At 48.7% G+C, this 17,320-nt stretch overlaps 1 long non-coding RNA gene across 1 annotated transcript; it reads left to right on the forward strand.

Annotated features, from left to right (window-relative positions):
- Positions 1–3,129: 3,129 nt before the first annotated feature.
- LOC135410420 (uncharacterized) lies at positions 3,130–8,620 on the forward strand. Its single transcript, XR_010428675.1, has 2 exons — positions 3,130–4,516; positions 5,564–8,620. It is a non-coding gene; the product is annotated as an uncharacterized LOC135410420 (long non-coding RNA).
- The last annotated feature ends 8,700 nt before the right edge of the window (positions 8,621–17,320 follow it).

Raw genomic sequence — 17,320 nt, forward strand, 5'->3', positions numbered from 1 at the left:
AGATTCATCTTTTTCCCCCAGCTCTGCCACCACTGGCTGGTGACACCAAGGTGTGTGTTTGTGTGACAGGGTCCCACAGAGAGGGAGGAGCAAATGATTTTTTAAGGGAAGTGAACCCCAAACCTGGCAGATTTAAGGTGCCTTTGCACAGAGTGTTCCAATAAAAGCTGGGAATGTTTCAGCTCAGGAGCCTTGAAGAGTGTAAAGTGTCCCTGTGCTCCAGGGAAAACATGGAATCACAGACTGGTTTGGGTTGGAAGGGAACTTAAAGCCCATCCAGTGCCACCTCCTGCCATGGGCAGGGACACCTTCCACCAGCCCAGGTTGCTCCAAGCCCCATCCAACCTGGCCTTGGACACTTCCAGGGATCCAGGGGCAGCCACAGCTTCTCTGGGAATTCTATCCCAGACCCTCCCCACTCTCACAACCAGGAATTCCTTCTCAATATCCCATCTAACCCTGCCCTCCTTCAGCTTAAGTCCATTCCCCCTTGTCCTCTCCCTCCATCCTTTGTTCCCAGTCCCTCTCCAGCTCTCCTGGAGCCCCTTTAGGCCCTGGAAGGGGCTCTCAGGTCTCCCTGGAGCCTTCTCTTCTCCAGGCTGTACAGTTCCAACTTTCTCAGCCTGTTTTCATAGGAAAACAGAGAATTTTCCTTTCATTTTCCTGGGGTCTCACCAGGGGATGTCTCAGCTGCAGGAAGGCTCTGAGATGGCACCAACCTCTGGAAGAAGTCAAAATTTCATTGGAAATCCTTTCCTGTCCACTTTGAGTCGAGGTGACATTCCCTCACCCCCTGGAATCCCTCAGCATTTTGCTGAGGACCTTCAGAGTTTCCTTGTTGGGATTTCATGCTCCCAACAGCCCAGAGAACCCCAACCCCCCGTTTTTAAACACGGCCAGAGCAGTTGAAAGAAGTTTTTTGTTCCTCTCCAAGCAGTTGTCGACCACAGAAGTACTTTTTTTTTCCTTCCCAGGGTTCATCTGGAGCCGCATTCCCAGGAGCTGCATCCAGCCCCTCGGAGATGTGACCTCGTGCCATGGGCATGCACTTGGCTCCTGCCAGCTGGGCCAACTCTGGGCTGTGTTGTAACAGCTCTCCAGTGGAGACAGCCAGTCTGGGAGCATTTTCCTCTAGAATGGCATCATTTGGCCACGATTCCTCAGATAGACACAGCTCCTCGCCGAGGCCCCGCTCTCACAAATATTTATGGCCGTGAGTAATTTCCAGAGCATTAGTAATGAAGCTGAGCGGGACAAACCTTGGGTTCACACACAAAAGGAGGGAAGAAATGCTGCTCCAAGAGGGCTTTTCGTACACACTCCAATGTCTTCTGCAGCAAGGATGGACTTAAGTATGTGCTTAAGTGCTTTTTGGAAAGGAAGGATGAGAATTTCCCCACTGGTTTATTTGCTATCAGTTGACAGATATTTTGTGAGGGTTGCCCAGATTCCTTGTGTAAAATTAATCATTAAATACTTTGATTTCTGATTATCTTTGCAGCTCTTCCTCCTTCTAAATATAACAAAAGCCATTACAGCCATTATTCTCCCTTCCATTTGTTGCACATAAAAAGCCATTCCAGCCCCGAGACCTGAAACATCAGCTTTTTCCTCCAGCACGTTTTGTCTGACTTGTAAAAGTTTTACGAGTTATAAAACCCCTGGAACAATAAGTTTCTGATGGAAATGATGACTAGAGCAAAACTAGCAGGTGTTGATGTAATACTCCTAAAAGGAGGGGACATGGAAATCTAGCTCAGCTAAAAATATGCATTTTTATTTATTTTTACATGCTTAATACCTTGGTTTTCCAGCCTGAACGGCAGCAGGGGATTGTAGGGGTCCTGTGTGAGTTTTTGAGTGAACTCTTAGCAGGGAATGTGTTTGCACTTAGGAGCAGGCAACTTCCTAGAGAGCTCACAGCACATCCTTGGCCGCTGTCAACTGGCAGAGCCCTAAAGAAGCTGAAGGAGCTGATTTAATAAGAGTTAAACACAATAAGCCACGTCTCTGGTTTGAATTGGGTAATTCAGCACGGTCTGGTGGGAGTTTGTTGATGTGGTGCTTTGGGTGAGCGTTGTCAGGCTACAGGAAAAAGGGGTAAATCCCCTCAGTTAACCTGTTTGGGCTTTAAAATGGGGCTTTGGTCACTGATCCCCATGTGTTGGGGAAGGTTGGGTTTAGTGCAGAGGCACAGGGTCAGCTCACAACGTCCTCAGGAGGGGAACAGGAGGGGCAGGAATTGATTTCTGTGGGGACCAGGGACAGGGCCCAGGGAAGGGCTGGAGCTGGGACAGGGGAGTTTTAGGTTGGATCTCAAGACAAGGTTCTTTCCCCAGAGGGTGGTTGGGCACTGCCCAGGCTCCCCAGGGCAGTGGGCACAGCACCAAGGCTGCCAGAGCTCCAGGAGGGTTTGGATGATCCTCTGGGGCACAGGGGGTGACTCTTGGGTCTGTCCTGTGCAGGGCTGAGGGTTGGACTGGATGATCCCGGTGGGTCCCTTCCGACTCGGCACATTCTGGGATTCTGTGAGCGATGGCGACCCCAGGCCCAGGGAACACCTTTGTGTGCTGATCTGCTGCTTCCCCAAAGGCCATCCCTGTGATCCCTGCACACACCATGGATTTGGAGCCCACCCTGAGCGATCCCTGTGGAGCTGAGGGGTGTCAATGGGGTGCCCGAGGTTGGCTGCCCCCGGTGTCCCTGCGGCACCGGCCTAGGCCGGGCCTTCTCCCGTGGGGAATGCTGTGGGCCACCATCTCCTCTCACACAGTTCTCTCCTTGTCTTCACCCTCCTTCCTCACAAACCCCAGGAAACAGGCCAAGCTGAGCTGTTTTAACACAGGAGTTTGTGATATATAAACACGGGCTGGGAGAGCTGGGGGTGTTCAGCTCCAGGGGGACCTCAGAGCCCCTTCCAGGGCCTAAAAGGGTTATAAAAGGCAGGGAGAGGGACTTTTTATGGGGACAGATAAAAAGGACAAGGGGGAATAGTTTTAAACTGAAGGAGGGCAGGGATAGATGGGGTATTGGGAAGCAGTTGTTGGCTGTGAGGGTGGGGAAGGGCTGGTATGGAATTCCCAGAGAAGCTGTGGCTGCCCCTGGATCCCTGGAAGTGTCCAAGGCCAGGTTGGATAAACTTGGAGCAAGCTGGGCTGGTGGAAGGTGTCCCTGCCCATGGCAGGGGAGTTTGGTACTGAATGATCTTCCATGTCCCTTCCAACCCAACCCACCCTGTGATTTTGTGATTAACCACGGGGGTTTCTCAGCAGCCCACCGAGGAGGGCCCTGCACATTTGTGTCCCATTAGAGGTGCTGATAAGCCCTTCCCTGCCAGGCCAGCCCTGCTGATGCTTGTAGGCCCTTCACAGGGGTGAATATAAATACAATAATGAACTACAAACAAACATTACGAGCAAGGAACTGGTCACAGCTTTGATTTCTTTCCTGACTGAACACATCCAGCTGTGACATCCACTTCTCCCCTCCGGTCTGGGGTGTGACTCAGCAGTGGCCCAAGAGATTAATGCTGAACCCAAATCCTCCCGTTGCTGCTTTAACTGTTTGTTCCCAACTGTTTGCTGTGGAAATTATTTCACGGGATTGGTGATTGGTGATTCAGTGCTATCCAGGGAATCCCCTTGAACCCCTCATGGATTGACTCATCCCGTTGCTCATCGGGTCCACCTGCTCAGGGCATAACTGTGGTATAAATCCCCTCCCTGTCAGGGCTGAGGGTCCCAGCTGGGGTGGCACATGCTGAGTTTGACTTGTTTGTTGACCTTGATTTTGTGCCTCATAACCTTGGCCTGGCTGTGAGAGATTCTAAACTAGTGTTGATCTAAGAAGTACCTGAACTTCTTCAGCTCTCAGGAAGGTGGCACAGGCAGATGAGGACCCTGATCGTGGATTTTACACACGTGCAGGCAACTGAGGTGTCCTCACCAGTGAAACCAAACTCAACAGCTCTGATGTGATTCGGTTCTAAAATGTTCTTATATTCCTCCTGAGGAAGAGGGGGAGAATCAGCTGGTGAAGCTGAAGTCAAACCAGAAGGGATTAGAAAGGGCAAGAAGAATTTCTCCGTGGCAAGGGTGGTCAGGCCTTAGCAGGGGCTGCCCAAGGGGGTGGTGGTGATGTCCAAGGAAGGATTAGACATGGCACTCAGTGCTCTGGGCTAAGGGACAAGGTGGGCATTGGGCACAGGGTGGACTGGATGATCTTGGAGCTCTTTTCCAACCTCAGTGATTCCCTGATTCTGTGGTAGATGGCTGAGAGACAGAAAGTCCAACAATGCTGCTTCCCACGGGCACATTTACAGGGTTTAGGCCTCCCAAGGGCTCTGCTCTGAGAAAAAACTTTTCCCCTTTATCCTTCTGAACGGGATTTTTGTTCACAGAAGTGGTCCTGTGGTGACATTCCCTGGAGCTCCTGTACCAGTCAATGCAGTTAGAGGATAACCATGCTTGGAACTCCTGATGAAGAGTTCAAGGATCACCTCTCAGTCACAACACTGGTAGGTGGTGTTTGGGGACAATTCAGTCAAGTGGAAGGTGGTGAACCCAAAAATAGCAAATTTAGGAGTGCTGGAATAATGAGGAAAAGGAGAGAAAGATATAAATCCAAATGTCTGGGGTGGAAGACAATTTGCAGACGAATCAGTGTAACTCTGACAGGTGTAACACAGAAATCCAGGGTGGCACCACGATCCTTCCAGCTTTGGAAAGACCCCAGTCCTAGTGCAGCAGGTAAATAATCACTATTACAGCAAAGAGGGGGCTTTGCAGACGTGTCATCAGGGCATCTTCCCTGGGAATTTTGGGGGCCCTGAGGAAAAATGAGAGCAAAATAGAAGATTCATTAAAATTGGCGAAGTTTTAATGCTGGGGCAGGAGACCAGCAGTTAAAATCTGATTTCTCCTCACCAAGATCTCAGGTTTGACTGAGTAATTGGAAAAGCCAACAGAGTGTGAGTGAAGTTTGTGGATGTTTTGGCCTTGGTCTAAAGTGCAAGTTAATCAGGGATCAACTCCAACTGACTTCAGTGCTGGGCAGTTTTGAACATTTCCCGTGAAGGTCTGTGAGACAGGAGCTGTTCTGCTCTGCCTTGGTGCCCTCCCACCATTGCTGGGACGTTGCTTGGTGTTGTACATGGTGTTTTTCCACATCTTTGGCCATCTCTCCTCTCAGAAATTTGGGATGTTCAAGGGCAGAGGAGGAAAACACCAGGATGTTCAAAGCAGGGACTTCAGTCTCGGTCTTTAACTCCAGTTAAAGGCACTTAAGTGCTGACACAACCTGGCTAATAAAATTTAGTTTCTTTTTGCTAACATATTTAAATTAACAAATAAACCTAACCTGGTAATCTCCACCTAAGATACAACAAGTACTGGAATGGTGGCAGGACTCAGACACCTCGTCCAGCCCAGGGAGCTCCAGAACAACCGTGAAGGCTGGGGAAGGTTTTAAAATGACTGCAGGATTTTAAAGTCAAGATTTCCCACTACAGCTAAGCTGTAGAAGCTAAATATATCCTTCCTGTTTATTCTCTGTGTGATTTCAGACTGAGCTCCAGCCTCTGAAGCAAAAAGCCTCTCTGGCGAGCGGGCTGGAGCAGGAGCACTCCAGCCTTGCTGAGTAACGGCATCATCTGACCAGAGCTGGCAACCAAACCCCCTTCAGGCAAGTTCAGGGGACAGCTGCCGAGATCTGGGTCAGCTCAGCTCTGTGGTTGAGTTCAGACTTCAGGGATAAGGCCTAGGATAATGTTCTTTCTCTCTCCTTTTTAGGTAACTGCTTCGATTCGTAACGAGCCGCCGATTTTGGAGGCTGCAGAGAGAGAAACTCTGGAGCGTCTGGGACATGTTTGGCTTTGACAAAGACTTTCCAGCTTCTCAGTTCAGGACAGGCTGGTTTCAGATATCTTATATTTAACTTTTCTGGGTTTCTTAGTCTATGTATTTCTTAACCTGTGATTTTTTGTTCTTTCCCCCTGAATCTTCCTGTTCACAGCAAAAACTTTGTGTCAGACACCCTCTGCATCCCACTCCCAGTGCAGAAATACATGGATGCTCTGGTTTATTCTCTACCCAAACCAGACATCTTCTGGGAGGAAAGGGTCACAGGATGATGATGATGATTCTTTTTATAAGCAGATGTGAGGAAAAGGAACAAACCCTCTTAAGAGCCAGTCCAAAAATGACCAGAGGCACTGTTTTGCAACCCACTAAATCCAAACCTCTCTAATAGCTCTTCCTTCCCTAACCTCTCTTTTTGTCCGGAAGACAAAGGTCAATTTTGTATTTTAAAAAAAAAGCCTATCAAAGATTTCATGATTGCACCGTTGGCCACGGTTCAAACAGTACAGGCAGGAAAGAATGTCCAGCTGTCAAGTGTAAACACAAATGGGTACAGCTCAGAAGTGCTTCAGACAAATCATTGTATGTCATCGGCTGCTTTTAATTAAGAACAGACCAAATATTCTCTCCCCTTCCCCCCCCCCCCCCTCTTTCTTCTCCCCCCTTTTTTCACCCACCCCTTCAGCAACTTAAAACAAAGATGATTTGTAGGGTATTGTCTTCTTGGTGTCTGTCCTGGTGGAAGTCAGCAAGTGAGTATGGGAAGAGCTCGACTCCAAGTTCAAAGCGGATTCCGACATCCCGAGGAGACCACAGATTGTAATCTGGGAACTGCAACAGCCAGAGCTTGGACTTGCACCTTCCCACTTTCTGCAGGGAAAGTCTTCCTTTAGGAACAGAACCCCTGTTCTCATCTCAGTCCCTGTTTCAGAGCAGATTTCAGGCTGATCACCTCCATTGAGGGAGTTCCTTCCTCGTGTGCCTGGTGCTGGCACCAGCTCTGGGCAGGAGGGAAACGTATTTAAGTTTTATCCTATTTTTAGAAGTGAGACATTAATCAATAGACTCTCCTGGGTGGGCCTGAGCTGGAGGCAACACAAAGGAACAGAGGGGAAGTTGTGGTGCACACGTTATTTGTGTTTATTTATCTAGTTTATGATCCCTTCTCTGGATTCCCCACTTTGGTGTTCTGCTGTCGCTGGTACAGTTCTCTTCTGACTCTGAGACTTCCAAAAGTAACATCCATCAGTCAAGACCTTATATCCAAGGACCTGACCCTGAAAAAAAATACCTTTACAGTCATCTCTCTCACAGAATCAGAGAATCATAGAATAGTCTGGGTTAAAAGGGACCTTAAAGATCATTTAATTCCAACCCCTGCCATGGGCAGGGACACCTTCCACTAGCCCAGGTTGCTCCAAGCCCTGTCCAACCTGGCCTTGGACACTTCCTGGACTTGCTCTGAGGACACCACAGTGATAACAATAATAATGTCACTGGTGGTACATCCTGAAAGGATTGTGGGGTGGCATGAAAAAATCTTCCATGATTCTCTACTGCTGTATCTCCATACTTCTGCATTTGCAAGATGAATAGGTGGGGAGAGGTTTTTAGCTGTTGCTGTCATTGAAATTCCACCTCTTTTGGGCACCAGGAATTTTCTCTGCCGCTCAAGCAAGATAGAAGGGGTGTTTTTTTTCCTCAGAGAGCAGTTTGTAGCTCCCCACATGAAAGGAATTCCTGGCAGACATCATCCCGTGTGCTACAGACCACGGAGAGGAGGAGATGTGATTGGGAAAGGCAGCACGGGCTGTTTCCATGTTTGTTCATTAGGAAGAGGTAGAAACAATGAGAAAAAAACCAGTGAATTGATGGAATTATGGAATGTCCTGGCATAGAAGGGACCTCAGAGATCATCTGGCTACAACCCCCCTGCCATGGGCAGGGACAGCTTCCACCAGCCCAGGTTATGAAACCTGGCCTTGGACACTTCCAGGGATCCAGGGGCAGCCACAGCTTCTCTGGGAATTCTACCCCAGCCCCTCCCCACCCTCCCAGCCAGGAATTCCTTCCCAATATCCCATCTAACCCTGCCCTCCTTCAGTTGAAGGCCATTCCCACTTGTCCTACACCACAGCTACATATTCCTTCTGCTCCAGGCCCAGGTAGTTAGGCTGGAGAAAAGGGATTTGGGACTTTATTGCATCTTCAAACGTTTAAATACTGTCAATTAATGTTAAATTTAGTGCCTGAATCTCTGCACAGGGGCTAAACCACTTTCATGTTTCCTCTCCTTTTCCACCATTTCTTCCTCTTGCAAAGGAGGAGAACAATCACAAACCAGTCGGTGGAAACCAAAAGAAGGTGAGAATTTTATGAAGGTTCCGTGGAGACACAACAGCTGAGCCTTGTCTCTGTGTCTACAAGCAGCTGAATTTGTACCAAAAAAAAAACAAACAAACCCAACAAGACAAAAGAAATGCAAATGATGGCAGAAACATGAGAGGAATTAAGAAGACATATGGAGATCTCCGTGAAACATGGCCTCTAAATTTGCTAGGAAACATGTTTCCTATTTGCTTCACACGTTCCAGTGTCTGGTTTGAGTGCAGCAGAAGCAGCTTTTCTTTCTATTCCGTGGGGGGTTGGTGTAATATGTGTATTAATTTATGAAACATAACTCAGTGCCCACATGTATGTATTTGGCACATTAATTGTGACTGTTCTATATAACATACATGCATTAAAGTGTGTTTATGGCACGGTGCTTGTGGCAGGTTTGGTGAGGGAGCCAAGATTTCTCCCCCGGTCCCACAGCCAGAGGCCCCCCAGCTGGATCAGAAGGGTTGTCTGAAAAAAGCTCTGCCTTTTTACAAGGCTCAGAAGCCCAGTAAAAAAAACTTCCCTACATCCTCGTGCGAGCTCCCAGCAGAAAATAAAACCCCTTTATTAAATCCTGCAGCCCCTTCGGGGAGACAAAGTTGACATCATCTGCCCAAATGGGTTTGATGAAAAAAAAGCATCAGGATGCCCCACTCTGGAAGTGGGAGGCCTCAAAAGGGACAAGTTTTCCACCTTTATTTCGGTTTTTTGAGGATGAAGAGGATTCCAGCCTTTCTGAGACCTGGGGAGGGACGTTCCCCCTCTGAAATCAGGAGGGTCCTTCATGCAAGATTTGCTCTTAAAATCCTGCAGGGGAATTATGTTACCTCCAAATCTCCCCCTTGTTTGTGCTTTTAAGAATCTTTTCCAACTCAAACCCAATGGAGACAAAACAATGCCCGTAATCGGGGGGGGGAAATCAAGGAAAAGAAGGGGTTTGGTTCATGATTCATCAAATTCCTTCTTGACTCTTTTTTTTTTTCATCTCTGCTTTTTATTCTGGTCAAGCAGAAAGCAGCAAATTCTCATGTCAGGTCATTACACAACATCCTGCACAGTTTAGGCAAAAATGCACCTTGAATTACTGCCCAAGAAGAAACAACAGGTAAAAAATTCTGTGTCTGCACAGCTTGGCTTGTGGAAGCACAGGGAGTTTTGGGATGATCCTCCCACAGAGGTGGCTCCTGATGCCTGTTTGTTGAGCAGTTTGTCTTTTCCCAGTGGGAAAACCACAGGAGGATGATTTGCAAAGGAAAAGCTCAGATTTTAACTCTTTCCAAGAAAAGAGAAGCCCCAAAATGTGAAAAACCCCGAAAATCTCTTCCTGTTTGTCTAAAGAAAAATGAAAGATCCAAGAAATTGCCACACAGAGACTTTTAGACAAACCCTATTTTCCTTTTTTTTTTTCAATAGCTTTTTTGAGGAGAAAAATTAGAGAAAGGCAAATCTTTTTTTGAGAAGTTTTTAATGAGCAGCTCTGGAGAAATACCTTCTGTTTAAACCTGGTTGGTTTTAATGGTAGGATGGTTTATTTTTTAGAGGGTTTTGAGCTCCTTTGCTGTTGTTTGAGAGCTTGAGGAGCTTTAGGTGTTCAAACAAATTCATGCTCTTTGGGTTTCTGGTCGAGATGACTGAGATTTAATCCTGAAACAGGAGAGATTTTGGCCTTCAATTGAAATTCAGGATGAAAGAGCTGTTCTAAATGAGCAGAAAATTATTTTCTTGGCTCTGTACCCTCTCTTAAGTTCCAATAGCAAAGCTGGAGTTGCAGACCAGGTTAGTCAGGACTTAAGTCCATCTTTACAGTTTAAACTCGATAATTCACTAAATTCATAAATCCTGGAATGGTTTGGGTTGGAAGGGACATGGAAGATCACCCAGTGCCCCCCCTGCCATGGGCAGGGACACCTTCCACTAGCCCAGGTTGCTCCAACCTGGCCTTGGACACTTCCAGGGATCCAGGGGCAGCCACAGCTTCTCTGGGAATTCCATTCCAGTCCCTCCCCACCCTCACAGGGATGAATTTCTTCCCAATATCTAATCTAAGGTTCCCAGTTCAGCTAAAAATAGAGGTGACAGAGAAAGTCTCAATGGCAAAGCCCTGAGGAACCCTGTTGGACAGTGAGATCCTACACAAGTCCACCCCTGATCCATAGAATCCAGCCCCTGTGGAACGAGCTCATCTGATTTTAATGGACAAACCCTCCCTGGTGGAAGGAAAGAAAAGAAAAAAAAAAAAAAAAAGGCACCCACAGCTCCTTTTGGGGAAGATGTCAGCAAATAAAACAAGCAGGAACACTTTGTACCAAGGGTTTGGGTTTTGTTTTTAATATCTTGTAATTTAGAAAATCACAGCCCTTAGAAAGAGCACTTGGTGAGCTGATTAAGAAGTAGGGAAAGTGAGGGGAACGTGTGGAAACTTGTGTTGCCACTCCTGTGGCTACTCCAGGTGAGACATGTGGAATATTTTCGGAGTTCTCAGTTCTGGTGGCACATTTTGCTTTCCAAGCACAGGGAAAACATATGGAAAACTGAAGAAATTTATAGTGATTTAAAAAAAAAAAAATCAAGAAAAATCACTTTTCAGCCAGAAAAAAAATCTACTTTATGGTTATTTTGTTTGGTTGCCCCATGTTCTTACTTTCAGTGGGAGAGTTGTTTGAGGAGGTTACGTGATCCATGACACATTACGGGGAAATTCCCACTTTATTCCCATTAACGGTGGGAACTGGAAGATGCATCTGGCAAAGGCATCTAGAAATTGAGGCACCTGTATTACACCTCCCTGGGAAAGATTGTACCAACATCTCCTGCCTAAAATATCGTGTTTTAGAAAAAAAAATAGGTTGAATTATTGTTAAAATTTTTCATTCTTTGTTAATTTGATGAATTTTTTTGTTTTCCTCTTTCTGGTTTGAACGAGGGGGCTGCTGGGAAAGGCTGGGAGGTTTCTGTGAGGCTCAAATGTCATTATTTCAGGTATAATATCGACATTTATAGGCACTGAAAACAAACAAACCTCTTCCAGAAGTAAACAGATACTTGCACTCTCTGAATGACAGAAAAAGTTAATGGAAAATGGACCGAATTAATTCCATTTGTACACCTTCAAGGGCCTGGGTTTGTTGGAAAGAGCTTGGTCAGAAGTTAGAGTCTTATTCATGAAGAGCTTTGTCCTGTTTCCACTGGAATCTCTTCCCAGTTCACTATTTCCATGCAATTTGTCCAGTGTGTTCCCTCCCTTTGGAAGCAGCTATTTTTACTGGATGCATTTTCCCTGTCCTGGGTTTCTGGGATTTCAATTACATTTCTGAACATGTTCAGCACCACTGCCCTTCTCACCCCAAAGTGCAGCAAAAGCTGCTAAAACCCACCCCGGCCTTGGACACTTCCAGGGATCCAGGGGCAACCTGGGCCAGGGCCTCCCCACCCTCCCAGCCAGGAATTCCTTCCAATATCCCATCTCTCCCTGCCCTCTGGCACTTTGAAGCCATTCCCCCTTGTCCTGTCCCTCCAGCCCTTGGAAATAGTCCCTCTCCATCTTTCTTGGAGCTCCTTCAGGTCCTGGAAGGTCACAATCAGGTCACCCCAAAACTTCACTTCCTGAAGAAAGGTGCACAAAAGGTAACTGTGGATAATGGAGGATGGATGACCAGAATTATGTTGGGAATGTTGTGAAAGTTGTGGATCCACCCACTCCTGGAAGTGTCCCAGGCCAAGATTGGACGGGGCTTGGAGTAACCTGGTGGAAGGTGATCCTGCCCATGGCAGGGGGTGGCACTGGATGATCTCTAATTTCCCTTCCAGCTCAAACCATTCCATGATTCTGTGATTCAAATCCCACCTCTTGGTGACCTGGAATTGGAACACGAACCTGATTCTCTGTTTTTCTGTGGAACAATCCTAAAAATTCAAAGACGTTGTAAAGCATTTGGGGCCGGGACAGTCACTCCTCCCCTGCTGCAGGCTCAGCTGAGCTCTGCAACCCCCCTGCTCTCCCAGGTTGAAATGTTTTCCAACCTGCTCCATCCAGTCCAGCCTTAAACCTGGGATCTCACCTCCTGCTCGTTCTCGGCGTTCCGAAGCGTAAAACGGGATTTGGAATCGATCCCGCCTGGATCTCAGCCCGCACCACCCAGCTGGGATGTGAACATTGTTAAATGGCTCTCCTGGTCCACCAGGAAGTATTAGAGGGTTGGAGGTTAAGGAGCTTTTACAGTTATCTGGTGTTTAATTGAACAACTCCAACGTCGTTGTAGAGGAAGTATTAACATGGGATTTTATTTGAGGGTCTGCAGAGGGCCCTGGGCACGTCAAATTTAATGGGATAATAAATGTTGGGCATAGATTGAATTCTCACCTTCACAGAGGCAGGGAGATGGAAAGGGTGGGCTTTTTTTTGGAGCCCTTTCCCAAGTGCTTCTTAGCCAATCAATATTTCAGCTGCTTGGAATCGTGGTGGGCATTTAAATGGTTCCAAACGGGCTCTGGGGTGAGGGGGTGGGTTGGTCGTGGGGAGGGTGGGGGAGATGGGTGAGAAAGGCTCTGGGACTTGCAAAGAAGGTGGGCCACCCTCCCAGCTCTCCCCAGAACACCAGAGGTCCCAGGTTTATCCCAGCCCTGAAGGAGCTGGGTGTTATTTCACTGAACTCACCTGCCTTTGGGGGGCTCTGAGCTCTGGGGTCGCCTCTGGGTGCAAATGAGCAGCTTCATCTCTGCTATTTCTTCTTTTAATTCCACATCACAGCCAAGTTCAATCCCAGAGGACCCTTCTCACTGGTTTGCACTGGTGTGGAGTGAGGCCAGCTGATTTGCAGCCAGGTGCCTTTTCACTTTTCCAAATATATATTGATTTCCCAACAACCAAACTGATGGTGGTTCAGTGGCACAGAGGAACACACATGTCCAGCATCACACCTTAGCACATCACATTTAAACTGCTCTCCTGACCCCAGGAATAGCTTGAATCTCTCTTTACCTGCAGCCCTTGCAGAGTTCTAATCCAGCCAGGAAACAGAGATAACGCTGCTTTTTGTGGGTGCCAAACTGCCCGGGGCGCAGCTGAAAAGCTCAGCTCTGCACTGACTGAAATGTTAAAAAAAAAAAAAAAGAGAGAGAAAAAACAAAACATCACAATCTCAGTCAAACTGAAATTAGCTGTTGAATTTAGAAGAAAATCCGTGACTCCTTTTTTTTTGCAGTTATTCATTCATCACCAGTCACAAGTTTTGTCACGACTTCAGCGATGAAAGTGGCACCTGAATGACGATATCAAAGCGAGGGGCAGGACACAGATGACTCAGCTGCCCTTCAAAGAGCCTCTGGCCCCCCCTCAGATGGAGGCCAAGTGCATTCACACAGTTTTTCTCACGTGGGAAAAGTTAAGATGCACTAAACTGAGTCATTGTGGGCAGTTCTCTGAACATCAGCTCGGGCGTTTAGCAGAAATCAAGTGAAAAATGCTCCTGCTAAGGTGTGATGGTTTGAGCTGATGCCCCCAAATCCCCCCATCAATCCCCTCCTCAACTGGGCAATGGAGAGAAAATACAACAAAAGGCTCCTGGGTCAAGATAAGGACAAGGAGAGGTCACTCATTGATCACCATTGTGGGCAAAACAGACTCGACTTGGGGATATTAATTGAGTTTATTAACAATTAAAATTAGAGCAGGATAAGGAGAAGTAAAAGAAACACCTTCTCTTCAATCCCTCCCTCCTTCCTGGGCTTAATTTTATTCCTGATTCTCTACTTCCTTCCCACCAGTGGGAGAAGGGAAGGGGGTTTGTGGTGAGTCCATCACACGTTGTCTCTCCTGCTTCCTCCTCCTCACGGGCAGGACTCCTCACACTCCTCCCGCGCTCCAGCACGAGGTCACTCCCATGGGATACAGCCCTCCAAGGACTCCTGGAATATCAGTCCTTCCACAGGCTGCAGTTCTTCAGAAACTATTCCTCATGGATCCCTTCCATGGGGTCAGTCCTTCAGGAACTGCTCCCTGTGGGTCCCCTGCAGAGTCACAAGTCCTGCCACCAAACCTGCTCCAGCCTGGGCTCCTCTCTCCACGGATCCACAGCTCCTGCCAGGCCCCTGCTCCAGGATGGGCTTCCCAGAGGGTCACAGCCTCCTTTGGGCATCCCCCTGCTCCAGGGGGCTCCTCTGGGGGCTGCAGGTGGGTCTCTGCTCCCCGTGACCCTCCAGGGGCTGCAGGGACACGGCTGCCCCACCACGGGCTGCCCACGGGCTGCAGGGGAAGCTCAGCCCCGGTGCCTGGAGCCCCTCCTGCCCCTCCTTCTGCCCTGCCCTGGGCTCTGCAGGGCTCTTTCTCTCCCTACTCTCACTCCTCACTTCTGGGAGTGCAATTCCATCTCTGCCAGGACTTTATTTTCCCCTCTCCAGCCCGTTCTCCCGGAGGCATCACTGCCGTCTCTGCTGGGCTCGGCCTTGCTCCGTCCTGGACCCGGCTGGCACTGCCCTGCTGGGCTTGGGGGGAGCTTCCAGCAGCTGCTCACAGAACCCACCCCTGCAGCCCCCCTGCTACCAAACCCTGGCCAGGCAAACCCAAAAAACCTCCCTGCTGCTGCGGGAAATTCCCAGGTGTGATCCAGGGAGTGGCAGATCCGGTGTCCCGGTGGCTCCACCAGCTCCCACTGTGCTGGAACACAGGCAGGTGACAAGGGTGTTGTGGCTGGAGCAGAGCAGGAGTGCTCTGGGATCCCCACACTGCTGCTGTTGCATGTCCTGGGTTGTCTGGGGGGGTCAGAGTCTGTCTCTCCTGGAGATCTGGCTGGAATAAAGGATCCTCTCCTGGGAGACACAACCCCACCCTCTCTCCCACTGTTTTCCCCTTACACTTCATCCAGGCAGCTGAAGGTCCCCCCACCCTGTTCTCACAGCCACGATGTGCTGAGGAGGCTGAAGGAGGGAGAAAGTGCAAACACCCCTCACAGGGCAGAAATAAAGAACAATTTCACCCCAAAAGTAACAGAGAAAAGTTTCTAAAATCATATGCAAATACTAAGGAAAAAAATAGGAAAGCGCAGCAGATTTTTATATATCATGGGATCACAGAATATCCTGAGGTTGGAAGGACCCCCAAGGATCATCCAGTCCAAGCCCTGGCCCTGCCCAGGACACCCCAACACTCCCCCCTGTCCCTCAGAGCGTTGTCCAAACCCTCCTGGAGCTCTGGCAGCCTTGGGGCCGTGCCCACTGCCCTGGGGAGCCTGGGCAGTGGCTTCCCAGGGAGAATCAGACCCGTTAAATTCCCTCCTCAGGTGCACAAAATTCGGCACGTGCCCAAACACTTCCAGGGGTGGAGACTTCCAAACGCATTCCCTGTGTCCTCAGCTCAGCAGGGACCTAAAACTCCTGCTTAAACCCCCCCTGCCAAAGGTTTTTGGGTGGGTTTGGAAGAGCAAGAATGGACTTGTGGCAGTGCTTTCCAAACATGTAGAGCACCAACGATAAAATCGTGGGATACCTGGTTAAACTCTGATTAAATCCATCAGCAGCTGGAAGGTTTATGATCCCCACAGACATGACGAGAGAAGAGTCGAAATTCTTCTAATACAGACATTTATTTGCGATCTTGCCTTTCAGCAGGCTCGCTAAATGGACAGGAATTGCCTTATTTGTGGGCATCGATTTATCACTGCCCGGCTTTCCTCCTTCAAATCTCTTCCAGAGAGCACCAGGATTAGGTGAGACTGTCATCGGAGCATCCCGATAAATACCGAGAAAAAAAAAAAAACCTTTAAAAAACTCGCTGACTGGGGGAGCGGAGACACTTAAAACACGACGCGGTGTTTTAGCCCCGGGGGCCTTGGCGAGGATTGAAACGAAAATGTTTTTTTTGAAACAAAGCGAATTGGCATTTTGCTGACTTTTAATGTTGCTCGTCTTTTCCAAGCGGGACACCTGGTTCGACTACACAAAACAGCCGTTCAGGATCGCAGTCGGGGCTTTTGTTATGCAAAAGGTAAACGAGGGCAACGTGAACTCCGGCAGAGAGTCAGTTTTAGGGTTTTTTTTTTATTATTTTGGTTTGGTTTGGTTTTTTTGGCTTTTTCCCCCGGGGTTAATCTGTCAAGAAAATGCTGGTTACTGACAGGAAACCGGGAGTCCTTTGAGGCTGCGTTGGTTTGGGTTTTTTTTTTTGGGGGGGGGGGGGGGTAGGGGGAGAAAGTCCGCCGTAAAAAGGCACCGAGAGCAGCGAAATATTTAAATTAAGCGAAAGAAACGTCGCCACGTTTGAATGTCAGGTTTTGTGCTAAAAGGCAGGGGGGAGTGATGGGTAAGAAGGGGAGATTCAGGTGTGTAAGAAGCCAGAGAGGGAATGGCCCAACACTGCTCGTGTGGCACCTTAATTTTGATGTTTTCAGAGGTATTTTATGAGATTCTTGATGGGAAGTGAGTGAAGTGAGTGAGTCGTTTGTGTGTTTTCTTGCAAGTCTGGTGGCCTGGGATTTTAAGGAGTTCAAAGTGTGGGCAGCAGGTCAAAGAAGGGATTCTGCCCCTCTGCCCCTCAGGTGAGACCCCCCTGCAGAGCTGCTCCAGCCCTGGGGAACAGCCCAGCAAGGACATGGAGCTGCTGGAGAGAGGCCAGAGCAGGAACCAAGAGGATCCAGGGCTGAGCAGCTCTGCTGGGAGGAAAGGCTGGGAGAGCTGGATTGTTCAGCCTGGAGAGGAGAGCTTTGGGGTGACCTGATTGTGGCCTTGCAGGGCTGAAGGGGCTCAGGAAAGATGGAGAGAGACTATTTCCGAGGGCTGGAGGGACAGGACAAGGGGGAATGGCTTCAAACTGCCAGAGGGGCAGGGTCAGATGGGATATTGGGAATAGATTCTTCCCTGTGAGGTGGGGAGGCCCTGGCCCAGGTTGCCCAGAGAAGCTGTGGCTGCCCCTGGATCCCTGGAAGTGTCCAAGGCCAGGTTGGAGAAACTTGGAGCAACCTGGGCTATTGGAAGGTGTCCCTGCCCATGGCAGGGGCTTGGAACAAGGTCGCTTTAAGGTCCCTTCCAACCCAAGGGTTGGAGGGACAGGACAAGGGGAATGGCTTCAAATTGACAAAGAGCAGGGTTAG

Source organism: Pseudopipra pipra, chromosome 2 (genome assembly GCF_036250125.1).
Source record: "Pseudopipra pipra isolate bDixPip1 chromosome 2, bDixPip1.hap1, whole genome shotgun sequence".
Lineage (NCBI taxonomy): Eukaryota > Metazoa > Chordata > Aves > Passeriformes > Pipridae > Pseudopipra > Pseudopipra pipra.